This window comes from Dipodomys merriami, unplaced genomic scaffold, assembly GCF_024711535.1.
Source record: "Dipodomys merriami isolate MVZ:Mamm:240054 unplaced genomic scaffold, mDipMer1.0.p SCAF_355, whole genome shotgun sequence".
Classification (NCBI taxonomy): domain Eukaryota; kingdom Metazoa; phylum Chordata; class Mammalia; order Rodentia; family Heteromyidae; genus Dipodomys; species Dipodomys merriami.
This window is the reverse complement of record NW_027205104.1, coordinates 949008-965877: the sequence shown is the minus strand read 5'-3', so window position 1 is coordinate 965877 and position 16870 is coordinate 949008. Positions and strand designations below refer to the sequence as shown.

The following is a 16870-nucleotide window of genomic DNA, read 5'->3' as shown; positions in this document are numbered from 1 at the left end:
ATTACCATGTAGTGCTATTTATTTTATTCTGAATAGCAAGCTCTTTTTCCTAACAAGAAATGAATATTCACATATCATCTTCCTTAAAAACAGATTTTAAAGATGGTGAGCCCCGTGGAGGAGGGCCTTGGGCACATGTGTGTGTGGGGGGAGGGGCTGCAGCCACTCACGCTCATTTGGCTGCACAGCTCTGAACTTCCAAGAGCTCAGGACCTGTCCCTCCATTTCCCTGACAGCGCTGGTATTGGAGAGTGCTTTGCCGGGGCTGGGAAGGGACTTTTTTTTTTTGACAATTTGGAAAATGGATATGTATTTAAATTTCTCCTGGGTCTCAGCAGGTGGACCTAAGAAAATGAATTTCTCCCTATCAGTGTAAGACAAAATCCTATTTCAAAAACACAGGAATTTTAATTACAGGAAACACGATGCTTCCCGAGCTGGGAGCAGCAACGAGGGCGAGTGTCTGCGGCACCTCCTCGCCTCCTCCCTCCACATCCCAGAGACTCCAGGGGACGCCAGGGTGAGAGAAGGAGGGGCCTGTGCCCCCCCTTGCCTGTCGGAAGCCAGCCAGACAGGAGGACGGGGCTGAGGATGGTGCCCTCGGGGCAGACTGCTGGGGGAGACACTCAAAGAATGTTTTCGAACCATTGTAAAAGCAGTAGATGTGTACGATCACAAAAATAAAAGCAAAGCAGAGATTTGGTTCAAGTGTGTTATTTGTGAGCAGCTGAGACAACCTTCTGTGTCTTGACTCCAGAAGGGCCCCGTGGCTGAGAGGTGGCCACAGCCATCTGTCCCTGTGGGTCCAATGCTCCTGGGGCACGAGGTAAAACCTTCTCGTGACTACACCTGTCCTCACACACCGACAGGCTAAGCCGGGCAGGCGGCTAATGGCAAGAAAACACTTTGTGGAGGAGAAGTATGCAGAACATCATCCCTCTCCTACAAGAAAAGTAACTTGAATCTCAGTGTGTGAATACATCAGACCAACACAAACTCCCACCCAGAAAACACCTGCTTACCCTGGGGGTGTCTAGGGCCTCTGAAATAATTCTCACACTCCCAAAAGGTGGAGAAGATAAACAAGGAATTATTCAACGGAGAAAACTTATTCTTTGTCTAGCTCTTGCCATAAATTTACTTTGCCATTTTTATTTCTTCTTGTTTTTTTTTTTATTATGAAAATACCATACAGAGGGGTTACAATTACATGGGCAAGATAATGAGTACATTTCCCAGCAAGCATTGTTATACTTTGTCATTCTTAGTCTCAAAAGCTTTGCAATTATTCATGGTTTTTTTTACCTTGTTGTTACTGGGTTTTTTTGTTTTGTTTTTTGTTGTTGTTTTTGAGATAGGATCTCAGTTGCCCAGGCTGGCTTTGAACTCGTGATTATTCTGCCTCAGACTCTTGAATCTTGAGATGACAGATGCATATAATCAACCTGGCTTCTTGCGCTGTTTTAATAATATGTACAGATAGCTCATTTCTGATAATATCACAAAGTAACATCTAGAGAAAAGGAAGCTTTACATAAAACCCAAAGTCTAAAATAATTAAAGGAAGAAGGTAATCCCTCCTTTTATAGCAAAAACTGACTCAGATTTCTTGGCATGTTTTATGTAAGTGTAGAGCAATACTTCATCACTCCAGAGAGCTGTGGTACCAGAGCAGATGGTTCTGTCCATTCATTTTTTAAAAACTGATTTGTACATTCATGGCTTACTTAGATTTGAGTCTGGGTAATGTAGAAAACAAACAAAGCAAGACAGAAGTGTACCTACCAAAGAGCTCCTGCTCTTACGCCAAGCCAGTTACCACATTACTACCAAAGGCCAAGAGGTGTGAACCACACAGCCTCCTGATGAAATCTTGCCTCTGCTACTTGTGGCTATAAAACCTTGGCAACTTATTCAACCTCTTTGCACTCTTCTATTTAACAGTAAACCACAGATGATAACACCTCCCTCCTCGAGTAGATTCAAAGCCTAGAATACACATAGAACAAGCACTCCTGTGACTCAGGTGCCGGTGGCTAATACAGCCGCACTCTGAGCTAAAGGTAAGTTTCTCTGAGCCAAGCCTGACAGAACAGCTGGCTTGCTGTCATGGAATGGGACTCAGCGAAATAATAAAAGAAGGCTGGAACCGGTCTAATCTCTTTGTCAGCTAGAGTTTCTAGAAAGAGAGGCATCCTGTTCCTAAAGTGCCCTCAGGGCTGTGTATGGAGGGAAGTGGATTCGAGTATATACTGGAAGTGTGTGGTGGGGAGCGGATGGTTGTGAGGTCAGGTGAGGTTCCCCTCCAGGAAGGAGAGGGGAATGTGGATAACTTCAACCAGTTCTGGTTACACAACCAGAAGGAAGGCTCTTAAGGGAATGGGGGTGGAACGCTGGGAATGGAGAATGAATTGGCAAGGCTGAGATCTGGTGGGAAGAGCAGAGGCCGGCCATGGAGAGAGGGAAAAGATTAGCAAGATATCTCAGAGTTTAGAGGAAGATTTTTTAAAAAAGTTTTAACTTAATCAGGTAGATGAACTATGGATAGATGTAGGTAAGGAATTATAAGACTATAATGACCACAATACCGAGAGTATAATAAGCTTGCCATTTGTGAGTGCCTACATTACCCTCCCCTGGACATACAGTAACTTATTCCAACCTCATACCAGCCCTTTGGGGTAAGATGTGGAGAGGGTGGGCAGGCGACGTCACACGGCTACTAGGTAGCAGAGCTGTAAGCAGTAAACCCAGACAGCCCACAACCCAAACTCTTGACTCCTCCCGGTTTAGACCATTCCATCGATATGGCAGGAAGTCCTGAACGCCACAAGAGCCATGGCCCTAAATGCGACTGCAGTAGCTGCCGGGGCAGGGTGTGGTTTTCGACAAGTTCCAATCTGCGTGAAGTGGACTCAATGTCATCACTGTGTGTGTCGGGCCTGTGTGTCACCCTCCAGATACTCTCCAGTCAGTTACCTATGCGGCTCACCTGTGTCAGCCCTTCGCATTTCTCTCAGATGAACAGGTTCTGGAAAGATGCACTGCACACCCTTCGATCAGAGCCTGGCCTGCCTCAGTCCACAAAACCCCACATCAAATGAAAAGAACTGAGTTTGCACTGTTACTCAGAAGTGAGTCCTGAAAGATGTTTTTCCCCCTTCAAATGCAGCCGATTCCCTTCCTCCCATTTATTATTTAGTGACTAAAAGTGCAATCTTTTATTTCTCTGGGAAGAAACACCAGCACTTCACCTAGAGAGCAGGGATGTCTTGGGGACATGCCCCTGCCTTTCTGGGGAATTTATTCCCTGAGACGGGGGCGGGGAGATGCCTTGATTGCTTTGAGGTATATTCAAACAAATGGAGAATTGTAAAACCTGATGCTAAAGAGAAGCAGAGATCTTTAAGGCATCCTCATCTTGGTAATTCACACTTTATGAGCTGTTGGTGAGGAGAGACACAGCTAACCCTGACGAATCATGGCCATGTGTGGAGCAGAGTAGTACCTGACTTCCTCCCTCCCTCCTTCCCAGATAGTACAGATCCCCACTCCCTTTCTCCCTCCCTCCCACACAGTACACCCTCCCTGACTAAGATCCCGGAGGATGGGGGCTTTGGACCTTGTACCTAGCAGGTGGGCACACAGTACTCTGCTAGATGCCGAGCAGGGTCCGAGGCACCTGGGGGTGGCTCTCGCTGGGGGAGGCTTCGCTTCTGTCTTAGGTGGGGTGGCCTGGCACATGGGGAACTAGTTGCAGACATATTTTTATCAGCCACACATCTGCCGAAGGTGCACCTTGCTGAGCCCTCGCAAACGCCTAGAAGAGAATCCAACAGGCCTCGGTGTGGGGAAGAGGGTGCTGAGAGTCGCCAGACAGAAACATCGGGAACTCTCCGACCAAGGGCCAGGGCTCCCCGTGACCGGCCCATCAGGCACAGGGTCTCAGAGCCAGGACCCTGTGTGTGAGTGATGTGAAATCACTGGCTCTTGTGGATCTGCACTGCAGGTCTATCGAAAGCAGACGCCTTGTTGAATCAAAACACGTGCATTCCATGAGACTAAGCGGCAGTCCCGGCGGCCTGCGCTGTACAGCTTACCGGAGGAGCTGCTGCGCCACAGACCCCGCTCCACACCGCACGGCCTTCCGCTGCGCCCCACAGTCCTGTGTCGGAAGATGTTTGCAAACAGAAAGATGTGTGCAAAAAAATGGGATTCGCTGTTTCCTTTTTTCTTCCCATCCTTTCTGCAATCCTGTTTTTGAACTTAGACACGTGTAACTATTAATGAGCCCTTTAGATCAGCCTGAGTTAACTAGTGTTATCAAACTGACTTAATGTAACTTCTGCCCAAAGCAACTTGACATTTCAATTAAATTCTGCAGCCTCCTCAAAGGAAAATGTACACTTCCCTCTAAGTGCTTTTGAAATATTAAAAATGGCACCTGGATGGCTATAATGAGAGATCTTGCCATTGGAGCTATTCATTGGTGTTTTGTTTTTCAGAATTGAAGGATGCTATTGTTGACAGTGATTCAGTTCTACGTGACCCTGCCTCCGTTTATCCCATGCAGCCTCTGCTCACCTGGCCCAAGCAGCTAAGCATGTGTCCGGGCCAGTACTGATTGCACAGGGAGGGCTGCCTCTGGCTGTGTCCTCCAGCCGTAATTCGGAACGGGCCGTTTGCAATATTGATGAACACATTTAGACACTGGATGTGGTAGCTGAATCAAGCTCACGTTTTACAACCATAATAAATGGACGATCCTCCAGCGGGCACTTTGCTATAGACGGGGAGAAGAGTCAGCCAGTGGGCTTTACAGATGACTGCGTGCAGAGAACTCCTGCCACCCGTGTGACCCGGTGGTCATTAAAGACACATTACCAGGGCAATAACTTTCAACAAAGAGGAAGTGTATCAAAAGATAGACTGTGTGGTGGAGAGACAGACAAGGTAGAATTCGGTTTTACCCAGGGAAGACATGGCTTTTTCCACCTGCAGAGCTCACAGTCTCCACTGGATTGATGGTCTGAGTGGCCTAACGTTCCCATAAGCCCAGGCATGACTGGGTAATTTACAAATTTGTCACTATCCTATTACAAGCCCACAATGCGTTCTAACAAATATATTTGCTAGTAGGCACTGAACCGTGCATTTTGGTTTAGATTTAGCCCATGCTACTGGCTTGTGTTGATTCCAAACTTGTGACATTGTCCTGAATGACTTGAGAACATTCAGACCACTCTGTCTGTCTGCTCTAAAAACCTTCAAGGCATCTGTCAATGCATTGGACGATTTCTCCAGTAGCTCGTACTCATGGAGGAGTATTTCTGTCACTTTTTTTTTATTCACTAGGCAAGACATCGCATTGCTTCTCTGAGGACCCGATTAAAAGGCCTCAGAAATGATAGCTGGGCATCAAAAAATCCCTAATGGGAATAAGACATCTGAAATGAAAAATCTGAGATGCAGGGTGAGAAAACCAAACAAGGCTGACACAACAGTAGCTGCTTTGTCCCGGATCAGATAGTGCAGGATCCAAGCCTCTGGAGACGATACTGGCCAGTCTAACGATTGCCTATCAGCGAGAGTCTCTGTCCAAGAGAGCGTCCAGTGATTCCGACCTTGGAGCCGGCCCAGGCCACAGACCCCGGAGGACACCTGACTCCAGCACCACTGCCGCTCCATGCTTGGGCAGAGAGCCCGTCTCCCGCGCACGCGCTTGTGCCCACCACGCCTGCTGCTGAAGCCTGGGCAGGGCGTTATCATACCACCCCAAACTAACAAGAACTGTCCTCTAACCAATTGCCACACGAGTATTTTAGAGGAGCCGCGCCCTTCCTATCCCCTCAGGACCACCCGGCTTCTCTCACTGCTGTAACCCGAGGAGGGAAGCTGCACACTCAGTCAGGCAACCACCCCAATACACTCCTGGACTCCCTGAGGAGGGGAGGGGAGCAGGAGGAAGGACAGGCACACCTTAGGATGCAGTCTCTGGGCTCCGTCTCTGCAGAGCCAACCAGTGGTACACAGACACATTTTTAAAGAATCTTGTTTGCCCCGAACATGAACAGACGTTTCCTTGCCCTCGCTCCCTATGCGATACAGCATCACAACTACTTACAGAGCACTGTGCCGCGCTAGGTGTTGAGTGATCTGGAGACACTTTAAAGCCAATCGGAGGATGTGCAAATGCTGCCACGCTTTAGGTAAGGGAGCCGAGCCTCCCTGGGTGTGGTACCCGGGGCATCTGGAGCACGTTTCCCTTGGCACTAAGGGACTCTGTACCTCTGGATGGATGAACTCTGGGCAACAATCCGAACTCTCCTTGTCCAGTCCTGCTGGGGATTTGCTCCACTGAAAATGAATATAGTATTTGCACACATATATTTTTTATTGAGGCACATTTGTTATCAACAATCAGTTACCCAATTGTGCTCCCTGGAGCCTGAGAGTTCTGCTCACAAACCTGGAGGATTCCAAGAGGATGGGGGAGGATTCCGAGAGGGATGGGGGGGAGGATTCCGAGAGGGATGGGGGAGGATTCCGAGAGGGATGAGGGGGGATTCTGAGAGGGATGAGGGATGGCTGGGCTGGGCTGGGCTGGAAGAAGAGAGGCTCTCCTTCTGAGTTCATATAAAAGAGTGATTCAACGTTAGCTTTTGACGTTTGTATAAATATATTTCTCAAAGCTACTCTATTCACTGAATTCAGTAAATTTCATTTTGTTTACAAGATGACTGAAATGCTCTTCAGAATGTTATACTTACAAAGTTTACTTTGTATCTATGTGCAGATGTCCACACGGAAGTTTCCCTGTACGTGGGCAAATATATCAGTGATGGGTTCAAATGCTTATTTGACTGGCCATGGTGGTTCATGCCTGTAATTCCAGCTAGAGGGGAGACAGATGTAGGAGGATTGCTAGTAAAAGGCCAGCTTGACCAAAGTTCAGAAACGCCAATATCAAAACCAAAATAAAAACCGCTAGCCACATTTAGTATCTATGAAGCCTGGGTTTGAATACCAGCCCCATGAAAAGAAAAAAAAATTACCTAGGGCCAAATGACACTGAGTTAATAGAGAACATTCAGATGCAATCAAAGGCAGAAGCACACTCCCACTCAGAACAAAGCAGCAACAGGGAGCATTTCTGAATTAAGAGCATCTACTCATTGAAAACCTGTCCTCGAGAGACTACACTAACGAATTAGAAACCACATTGTAATTCTTCTTAAAAAAATGATAACAAGGAACTTGGCTAACATAGCGACCTAAGCTCTCCCTACTGCCCGCGGTCCCTCCAGCCACCGGCCAGACCACAGCATCCTGACTCCCATCACAGTCCTCACTTTCTCTTGGCAGTATTAGAGAGTGAACAACAAAAGCTGTAATTGTTGAAAAGCTAAAAAACCTGAAATCATCATTCTTGTTGATGTGTGTGCACGGAAAACCAAAGCTGCCAATATTAATTACCTTAACAAAGTCCTTCAAAAATATAAAGCATAATTACACACACACACACACACACACACACACACACGTTTGGTGGTACTGTGGTTTGAACTCAGGGCCTCACAAATACTTTCTCGTTAAATGCTCTAAACCCTTGAGCCATACACAGCCTTTAGTTTGTTTTACAGGTAGGGTTTCTTGATTTTTGTCTTGGGCTAGCCCCAGACATTGATCCTCTTACTTCAGCCCTCCTGGAACTACAGGCTGTTCCAATTGTATGCTGAGGTGTCAGTTCATTCATTAATATATTATTATACTCTCAAGCAATTTTGAATTACTTAGCATCCATTTACTGTGTGCTTGCTACATACACACACACACACACATTTCCCTGGTAGAATACAAATACATATAAATACATATTGAGTCAGTGGGCATTTACTGAACAAGTACCATATGCTGGACCCTGAGTTTTCAGAGATGCAGACATTCTGTAATTGCTGCTACTACTTGGAATACAACTGTCAAAATTGTGACAAAAGAGAAATAAATTCTACATTGGTTGTTCCCCCCACCTGCCTAAAATAAAGCTAGAGTACCACCCTGAATTTATACAATGAAAGTGCAATTGAAGTGCTTGTTTCTGTTTTTCTCTCTGAGAGATGGGGCGGGGGGGGAGGGGAGAGAATGAGAATGGGAAGACAGAGAGAGAGAGAGAGAGAGAGAGAGAGAGAGAGAGAGAGAGAGAGAGAGAGAGAGAGAGAGAGAGGATGGCACGAAGGCCATACATCCACTTCAGAGTTGACATGAACTGTTGCAGTATATGAAGCTGCATGAAATTCCGTAGTGCGGCCAAATATTAATTGAAACAATTAACTGTAGCAAACACGTGGGCACCACGATATTAGCAGTGCATAATCCTTTCTAGTTAAGAGCTCCTTACTGGATTACTGTGGGAAAGCTCTGGAGTTCTAATTACCTGTGGAAGCCCCACCGGGCGACTGCAAAACGTGGTAATTAGACGGCTGTAATCTAAGGTGTTAGCAGGGGATGGAGGATTTGCTCTAAGTACCTTGGTGCTTTCATGGCTATTTACTGAGCAGAGTACCAGTTTAATGGAACTTGGTAGAATTCTATGGCTGCCCAAGCACGTAGCTAGAAAAGATATCTTAATACGACTTCCATGGGTTTCGGGTAAGTGTTGACCATTGATCCTTACTTAACTAATAGAAGAAAGGAATAGCAGTGAGTGAGGTGTATCCACGGATTTACTGTGATTTACTCTTCATGTCTATCCAGGCATTTTATCCATCATGGAAACATGGGCTTGGTGATGCTTCACCTTACCAGTGGAAAGGAAACAGCTCAGTTTCCCCCTAACTGCAGCTCGGCTGTGGACACCTTTTCTGTTTTTAAAAGTTTTGTGTGTGTGTGTGTGTGTGTGTGTGTGTGTGTGTGTGTGTGTGTGTGTGTGTGTGTGTGTGTGTGTGTGTGTGTGTGTGTGTGTGTGTGTGTGTGTGTGTGTGTGTGTGTGTGTGTGTGTGTGTGTGTGTGTGTGTGTGTGTGTGTGTGTTGCCAGTCCTAGGGTCTGAACTTGTGGGCATGGTCCATTAGCTTTTTTGTTCAAGGCTAGTGCTCTACCACTTGAACGACACCTCCACTTCTAGCCTTTTGCTGAGTCTCATGAACTTCCAAACAGCCGAGCTTTGCGGTGTGAGCAGGTCTAAGCTTCGAGGAAGCACGTTCAACCCACACTTGCACACAGAGAGAAATTTTATATACTTTAGAGATAGGTGCAATATATTTATTTACTCAGAAATTGTGAGAGGTTGGTAAATAGAAGAGCCAAGAGGGAGAGTCATCTTTCATTCCTCTTTCCTTTGCCAATCCCCAATCCCTCTCTTGTAGTTCTCTGTGTACTATGAATGTGTACATAAAAATGAAAATCAGACTATAAGCTTTCCTGTGCTCCTGGAGTATGGAACATAAAAGTAAAGTAAAGAAAACACTGGCATTACATTCCCCCTTGGGTTCTGACTGCTGCTCAGAAAGAGCTCATCTTCTGAAAGACGCTAGTCGTAACAGGCCCAGCCAGGTTTGCTGGACCTCCATCCTGGCCAGCATCCTGCCAGGCCACTGAGAAGGGTGTTCAGTAAACAGGGCCATTGGAGGCTCAAGCTGGGGGGCTGGGGGTGGAGGCAAGGGCTGTGGCGAGTACATGGAGACCCACAGGGCTCTGCTTCCTTGGGGTTGCTTGATGCCAGAAAGCTCCTCTGCTGTGGAAATGATTGAGAGCTCAGAGTGCCCTTTCAGACATGGAAGCGGAGGGTGAGGGGCCATTATGCATTTAGGCAAAAGAAGGAAGATGAGCAGTGGGCGGGGCAGGGAATGAACCAACCAACCACCAAGGTGGCTGCAGTTGGGTGGGGCAGGGAGCCCAGGCAGGGCTCTGTAATAGGTTGAAGGCAGGCCTGGGGCGGGTGGGACCTCTGCTCCCTCACTTGTTGCTGACCTCTGTGTGTGACCTCCCAGTGGAGTGGTCTCCCCAGGGCCACGGCTTATTTCTCTGACAGGACAGACACAGCATCTGGGAAAGGAGGAGCCAGGCCTTGTCTCTGTAACCACAGCCACTCACTGACTATGTGTGCCTACGAGTGTGAACGTGGCCACACAAACAGACGTTTGCGGATACGTTATGTACCTTTCATACCCGTAAATAAATACAGAATCATGCAACATCTGTAGCTGTTACAGTGCCACACCATCTCAGCGGTTTGTGGAGGAAGGAAAGTAACTATTTGCAGGATAGTTTGCTGAGTAGCAAGGTGACTCCTGGTGTGTATGTGTGTGCATATATGAGTACACATATAAGTATGTGTGTATATATACACACATATGTACACATGGAGAGTGGTGCTTGGGTTTGAACTCAGGATCTTGTGCTAGGCTGCCACTCTTCTACTTGAGCAATGACTCCAGTCCTTCATTTTTGCTAGTGACTTTGGAGATGGGAGTCTAGAACTTTTCTTCTCCAGGCTGGCCTTGAACTTCGGTCCTTAGATCTCAGCCTCCTGGGTAGCTAAGATTACAAGCATGAGCCACCATTGCCCTGCAATTCCTAGTATATTTCAGTATAGTAAAATGTCCAAACATCTTTGATTTCAGCAATTTAAGTTTTATAGAGGCCTTGGGGTTTGCTGGTTCCTTCATTGAGACCTCTTATGAGGGGAAAACAAATGTCCCTTTCTTATAGCTTTCCAGCACATTCTAGATGCCTCAGAGGCAAAGCTATTATGAATTAAAGGTAGCCTTGGCAGAGAGAAAAGTCTCTGTGGCCTGTTCCTTGTAAGCCAGTAGCAACCAAGTGTGGTCTGTCCTTGGAGCACCAACACACCCATTTCCCCTTTCACCTCTTACCTATAAGAATGCTTTAAAACCTCAAAAAGATGAACTGTATTGAACTCTCCTTTCTAAGTCACTATTGCCACCTGCTAATCTACATGTCCATGTTCTATCCGTGTTTGGACTGCCAATGACAGTTCACCCCTTTCATACACAGAAGAACAGCAGAGCCAAAGCAACATAATGACTGGCATATTTTAAACGAATCGGATATTAGTGAATACAGCACAAGCATAGGTTACATCATTATTTCTTAAAGTTAGTACAAAATTGTTTTGTCTCCTAACTTTCCCCTCATTACATAGACATGTGGAGAGTTTTTATATCGTAGCAAAATATAGGCTGTGATTTAATTGACTTAGTAACACAACCAAAGAACACATTTATTCCCGAGGGAAATTTCTTCACACGCTTTCTGTTGAAACTTCTAATTGACTTCTATTTCTGAATAATTGTTGAAACTAATATGTTAGAAGAGCTGGTGATTTTAAACAGCCATACATGAGGTATCCTGGTATATTGTTCCCCCCTGACAAATCCATAAGAGTCAACATTTTAAGTTAAATTGAAAAAAAATCTTCCCTGTGAACTGATTTAATGAGTGAATCAATAAGTCTGGAAGAACTAGCCTAATGCAAAAAGGTTAAAATCTATGTATACCAAGTGCAAAATCTCCCAAGGGAAAGAGTCATTTAAGGTTTGCCACTAGTCACCAATAGTACTACCCCAAACACAGAAAACATGAAAGAATTCTGCTGGGCTTTTACTTGACATTTGTTTAAATCATATTTGGTGGTTTCTCCTAAACAATGTAGGCATTATTTTACATTTTGTTGGCTAACAAGCCATCACTACTCCCAGTAATACAGCTTGATAGAATGTATAGAGTTAAAGAGAATCAACTTAGAGCAAATATAAATCACATGTGTTTTTAGGAAACACATCAGTTTTCTTTGGAGAAGATGAGCAAATCTCTCCTAGGGGAGACTCAGCTCTGTACTGGTTCCATGATGGAGAATCCGGGGTAGGGGTGATGGGGGAGGGCACACGCTTGTGTCCTTTATCCATCATTATTCTATCAGCCACTGAATGGCTTGGGACACTGAGTGGCTGTCAAATATTAAAGCCATCGCATTTCTGAAATTCAAATAATAGCTTGGTTGTTATCTGTCACTAACTCTGTGCTACATTACACATTTATGATTCCCTGTAAATTTCATGCTGGTATTTAAGATTTAAAATATGTTGATGTTTTCAAAAGTGTGAGAACATAAAATGACACAATCTGAAGTGAAGAATTACAGCAGCGGACATATTAATGTCCAAATCTCATCAGATGTTTATTTGCATCAAATAATCCACCTGTTTGTCTTGTCCCTCCTGTGTGCTGAGGACCTCAAGATCCGCGCTGAGCGCGCGCCCGCAGCCAGCCTGGCTACCCACACCGATCCGCGCTGAGCGCGCGCCCACAGCCAGCGTGGCTACCCACGCCGACAGAGAGGCTCCGTTTCTTCCTCTTCAGAATGGAAGTGAATGGCAACCCAGGCCCACCAGGAACCTCTCTTCCCCTCCAGCTCCGTGCAGCTCCTCACCCCTCTCTGGAGACTTCCTCCTAGGCATGGTGATGCATGGCTGCATGTTTTACCTCCCCTCCCACTTTTCTCTCGCTCCTGCGTGGCGTTCAGTCCATCCATTCTGCTGGAATCTCCCTCTGGACAAGCCGGTGGCAATGCGGATCACTCACCGAGGGCTTCCAGACCCCAGTGCCCTCTCGGTTCACCTCCGTTCCTGGGGCCGCCTCAGTCTTCCTACAGGCTGGAGGCAGTCACGGAGAAGGTGGATACTGGGCTTCATCTGGGGTCTGGGTTGGTCTGAGATACAGATCAAATCTGGGAGAAGACAGAGCCCTAGTGAAGGGATGATCAGTGACCTGATGTCCCATGATGAGAAGAGAAGGCGATGGAGAGTCACGAGGGGACTGCAGAGGATCTGAGGCTAACCCGGGAACAGGGACCTTGGAGAGGAAGCGGAGTCCAGGGACACTGGCTTCACTTGTGGGGGCCGGAGATGAGCCTAGGGGACCAAGGAGGCCAGGAGGCCCAAGCAGTGGATGGGAGAGCTGCAGCTGGGGTCCGGGCGCTCCCCAGGGGGAAGGACTGGGCTCCAGCCTGCTCCCCCCTCCCCCACAGCTCACCCTGTGGCTCTGAGCCCCTCACAGCCCCTCCCCCTCCCCCACAGCTCACCCTGTGGCTCTGAGCCCCTCACAGCCCTCCCCTCCCCCCTCACAGCTCACCCTGTGGCTCTGAGCCCCTCACAGCCCCCCTCTCTCTCTTTGGGGTTTCTGGGCAAAGGTAACAAATGCTGTGAGAAAGCTATTCCCATTTCTTGCTCACAAGACCTTATTTTAAGCAAAAAGACCTTGTCTCCACACTTGCTTATGTGTTGTCCCTTTGCTGAGAATCTGAAAGTACGAACCTCCCATAAACACTGCTGGAAACCAAGTCACCACTCCGGGCCCAGGCTGGGACACTGTGCTCTGGGCAGAGCTGGTGCCCGGCAGCCCCTGCCCAGGGCTCAGCTCCTACCAAGCAAAGTTCTTGTTTTGCTTTCAGGCCCAGGAAGTCCCAAACACATAAATATTTTATTGACCACTTGACCTGACTTCAAGTTTTGCTTCCTTTGTTCTGAGCTGATATTGTGCACCCGGAACATACTAAGACTTTCTCTCCCATGGCTCCAGGACAGTTATTACTGGATAGCTAGGTTTCCTGGAATTAGGGAGTTTGACAGATGGGAGAGTTTTTAATCTTTTGCCACCCACTATACAACAGTTCTCACAGATCAGACTCTTCTTGATGCATTACACCCTCATGAGAGCAAGAGCGGACCCTTTTACACAAGAAAAAAACCTATGCACAAAAGGTGATAAGAAGGGGAAAAAGAAAACCCTGTTCCCAGACTGTGTGCATGGAGACCTCAGAAGAGAGTGACTCTTGTTATTCTCAATGAAATTGTGATATGTTTCAAAGATCCATGGGGTAACACAAAGGAATACGGAAGGATGGTGGTATGTATTCCTAGTATGTACAAAAAAAATCACGCCACAATCCCAGCAGATGACGAGTTACTGGGAGCACGGTCGAATGTAGAAAGAAGTTTATGTAGTCATTCCTCTCTTTCTGAGGGAAATCAGCTCCATGACTCGCTGCAGATTCCAAAGTCTGCAGTGCCCAAGCCCTTAAATCAGAAGGTATAGCATTTGCACAGAATGTGCATGTCTTGTTGTATACTTGAAATCATCTCTGGGTGATTTATGGCACCTACTGTCATGTGAGTGTGTGTATGACTCCTCTCTGGATGTCTGAAGGTACCATGTGAGTATGTGTGTGAATCATCTCTGGATGACTGACGGTACCTATGTGAGTGTGTTACTCCTCTCTGGATGACTGCTGATACTATGTGAGTATGTGTGTGAATCATCTCTGGATGACTGACAGTACAATGTGAATATGGGTGAACCTTTCCAGGTTGTATTGTTTGGGCATAGAGACCTAAAAAATTACATATGCATATTCATATTCCGTACGTTTATTCTTTTATCTATTTTTAGTCCACCATTGGTTGAGTTCCTTGACACTGGATCTACAGATCGAGATAAGGAAAGCTTCACTTATAATATTTAAGTGGTTATTATTATTATAATAGTAAAATCATATTATTTTTATTATAAATTACCATGCAAAATGGATACCATAGAAGCAGACAATACGTCTCTCACCCAGTATATTGTTCAGTAACAATTTAACATCATAATTAGGGCCTCATAGAAGCCAGGAGACAGAGAACATCTGTCTGACCCCATAGTCGGAAAGAGGCAGACAGTCTCCCTAGAGAAATGGGGTGCTGGCCACTGTGGCCCATAGAAGGAGGCCGTGCAGCACTGGACACACGCTGGGGAGATTTCCACATTGAGACCTGAGAAAGTATTCATCAGCAGTTGGAAATTACTAATCAACTGGGTTGAAATTGATAAATGAGGGAATCAAAGTGATAAAAAATGATGAGACTGATTAAAGGCAAGTTGTGAAAAAAGCTAACAGCTTTTTCTTTGAAACCACTACTCATGCAAATTAGTTAAACTACACATCCTCTTGCAGAACACTTCCAAAAGCTTTGAACAATTCCCAGAATTCTTTTTAGCCTTAATCATTCTTCCTTTAGAACTTTTAACATAGGACAACTCCAAGAGAGCCAGTCAGCCCTCCTCCCTTCCTTCTTATGAACTAACATTAATCATGATCTAAAATTCTAGAAGCCTCTAGCAAACTGGTTTCCTGTAAAATTTTGTTCATTTAAGATGTTATTTATGTCAGGAGGCACCAAGAATCCTTTAAGTTTTCCAGTTAGGACAGCAAGCATTTTAATGCATCCATTAATAGATGTCTGTATTACCTCTTTAGTGAATGTGGTATATATACACAATAGAGGTCTATGCTTCCATCAGAAAGAATGAAATTGCCAATGAGAAATGGAAAGACCTGGAAAAATTACATTAAGCAAAGCAAGCCAGGCCCAAAGAAATACAGGTTGCATGGTTTCCCTCATTTGTAATAACTAGAATATGTCTATGATATTCTTAGCAGAGGCTCACAATAGCCCAATCACTAAGTACATAGGACCATATGCAATGAAACATATCGAAATGAATCAAAATGAACTCCAAGAGGTTCTTATTATGTTCTGTATGCAGTTATTTCTGTTTCAGTTTTCTGTACTTTTGCATATAAGTTTATCTGATCCACGGAAGGAAAACAGCAGGACAAAGGATGAACTAATGCAACAATGATACTCACTTGACATTATGTTGGAAATGAACTTTACAACTTGGGGGAGGAGAGTGGGGAGGGGAAGCAGGAGAGAATGAGGGAGAGGCGAGTGCTCAAAGTGAAATGGACGCATTACCTGATTTATGTAAGTGTAACCCCCTGCTCATCACCTTTCTAAAGGATAAAATTTAAAATACTCAGGAATTTGAAAAATGAAAGAATAAAGCAGGCACTCCCTCGGCCACCACACCACATTTGGTTGGGGACTTTATTACACACACAAAAGTTGCTCTCCTGAAAGCTTCAGGAAGCACTAAAGAACCACTGGAAATGAGACAGGCAGGGAACAGCTGTGGCCCATTTCATGTTCAGAACCGGGTCTGTCTGTGCCGTCCGCAGAGAGCACTGCAGCAGTGTAGGTTTTCATCTTTCACTTCCAGCCCTGGTTTTTTCGCTACTCTGCCTATGCTGCCACCAGACCTCGCTGCTCTCCTCCTCACCGCTGACATGGGGTTGCTTAACGCTATGTCAGTCTCCATGTGCTGTTTTCCCACCAATTGGTTAAGACAATGACCTTTCTGTCCAAGTTTGTAAATGCAATAACTCCAGTGCCACACATTACAGAGGTGGCTTTTAAGTATGTTTTGGGGCTCCCCCCTCTATTTAGAAAGTGGACCACTAAAACATTAAACCAGGGTCATCTTTCTGAAGTTTGACTAATTAGTTGGCACATTTGATAGATCACTAGGGTAAACAGAGCTTCAAGGGTGCAGCGTACTCTCAGTGAATACAACACAACCGCATAGAGATAAACTGATTAAAGCACATCACGTTTGTCAATCAAATGGAGCTTATCTCTCTTGTCTCTAAATAACCCTTTTATCACAAAGTGCATTTTCTGAAATCACATCCTGTGGTCACAATGTCAATTCCTAATTTTATTTTCGATTTACCTCATCTACTTATGAATACCCTTTCCTCGATGTAATTAGTGTCACTCACACTTTAATTGAGGACATTGTAAGACGGAGCTGAATTTGAAGATGGTGGCATGATGTCAGGCTGAGTTCATCAATCTTACAACTTGGTGCGCCAGCCAAAGACAACCAAGCCGCACACAGATGCTGAGACTGGCAACTTTCCTTTTTAATTAACAAAAATAATATAATAAATGTAGAAATTAGAAA

At 45.6% G+C, this 16870-nt stretch overlaps 1 protein-coding gene across 1 annotated transcript in view; it reads right to left on the bottom strand.

The window, feature by feature from the left end:
* The window catches only part of LOC138804086 (E3 ubiquitin-protein ligase parkin-like), an 849159-nt gene that overhangs the window by 129232 nt on the left and 703057 nt on the right, over window positions 1-16870 (bottom strand). The gene's annotated exons all lie outside the window — the stretch shown is intronic.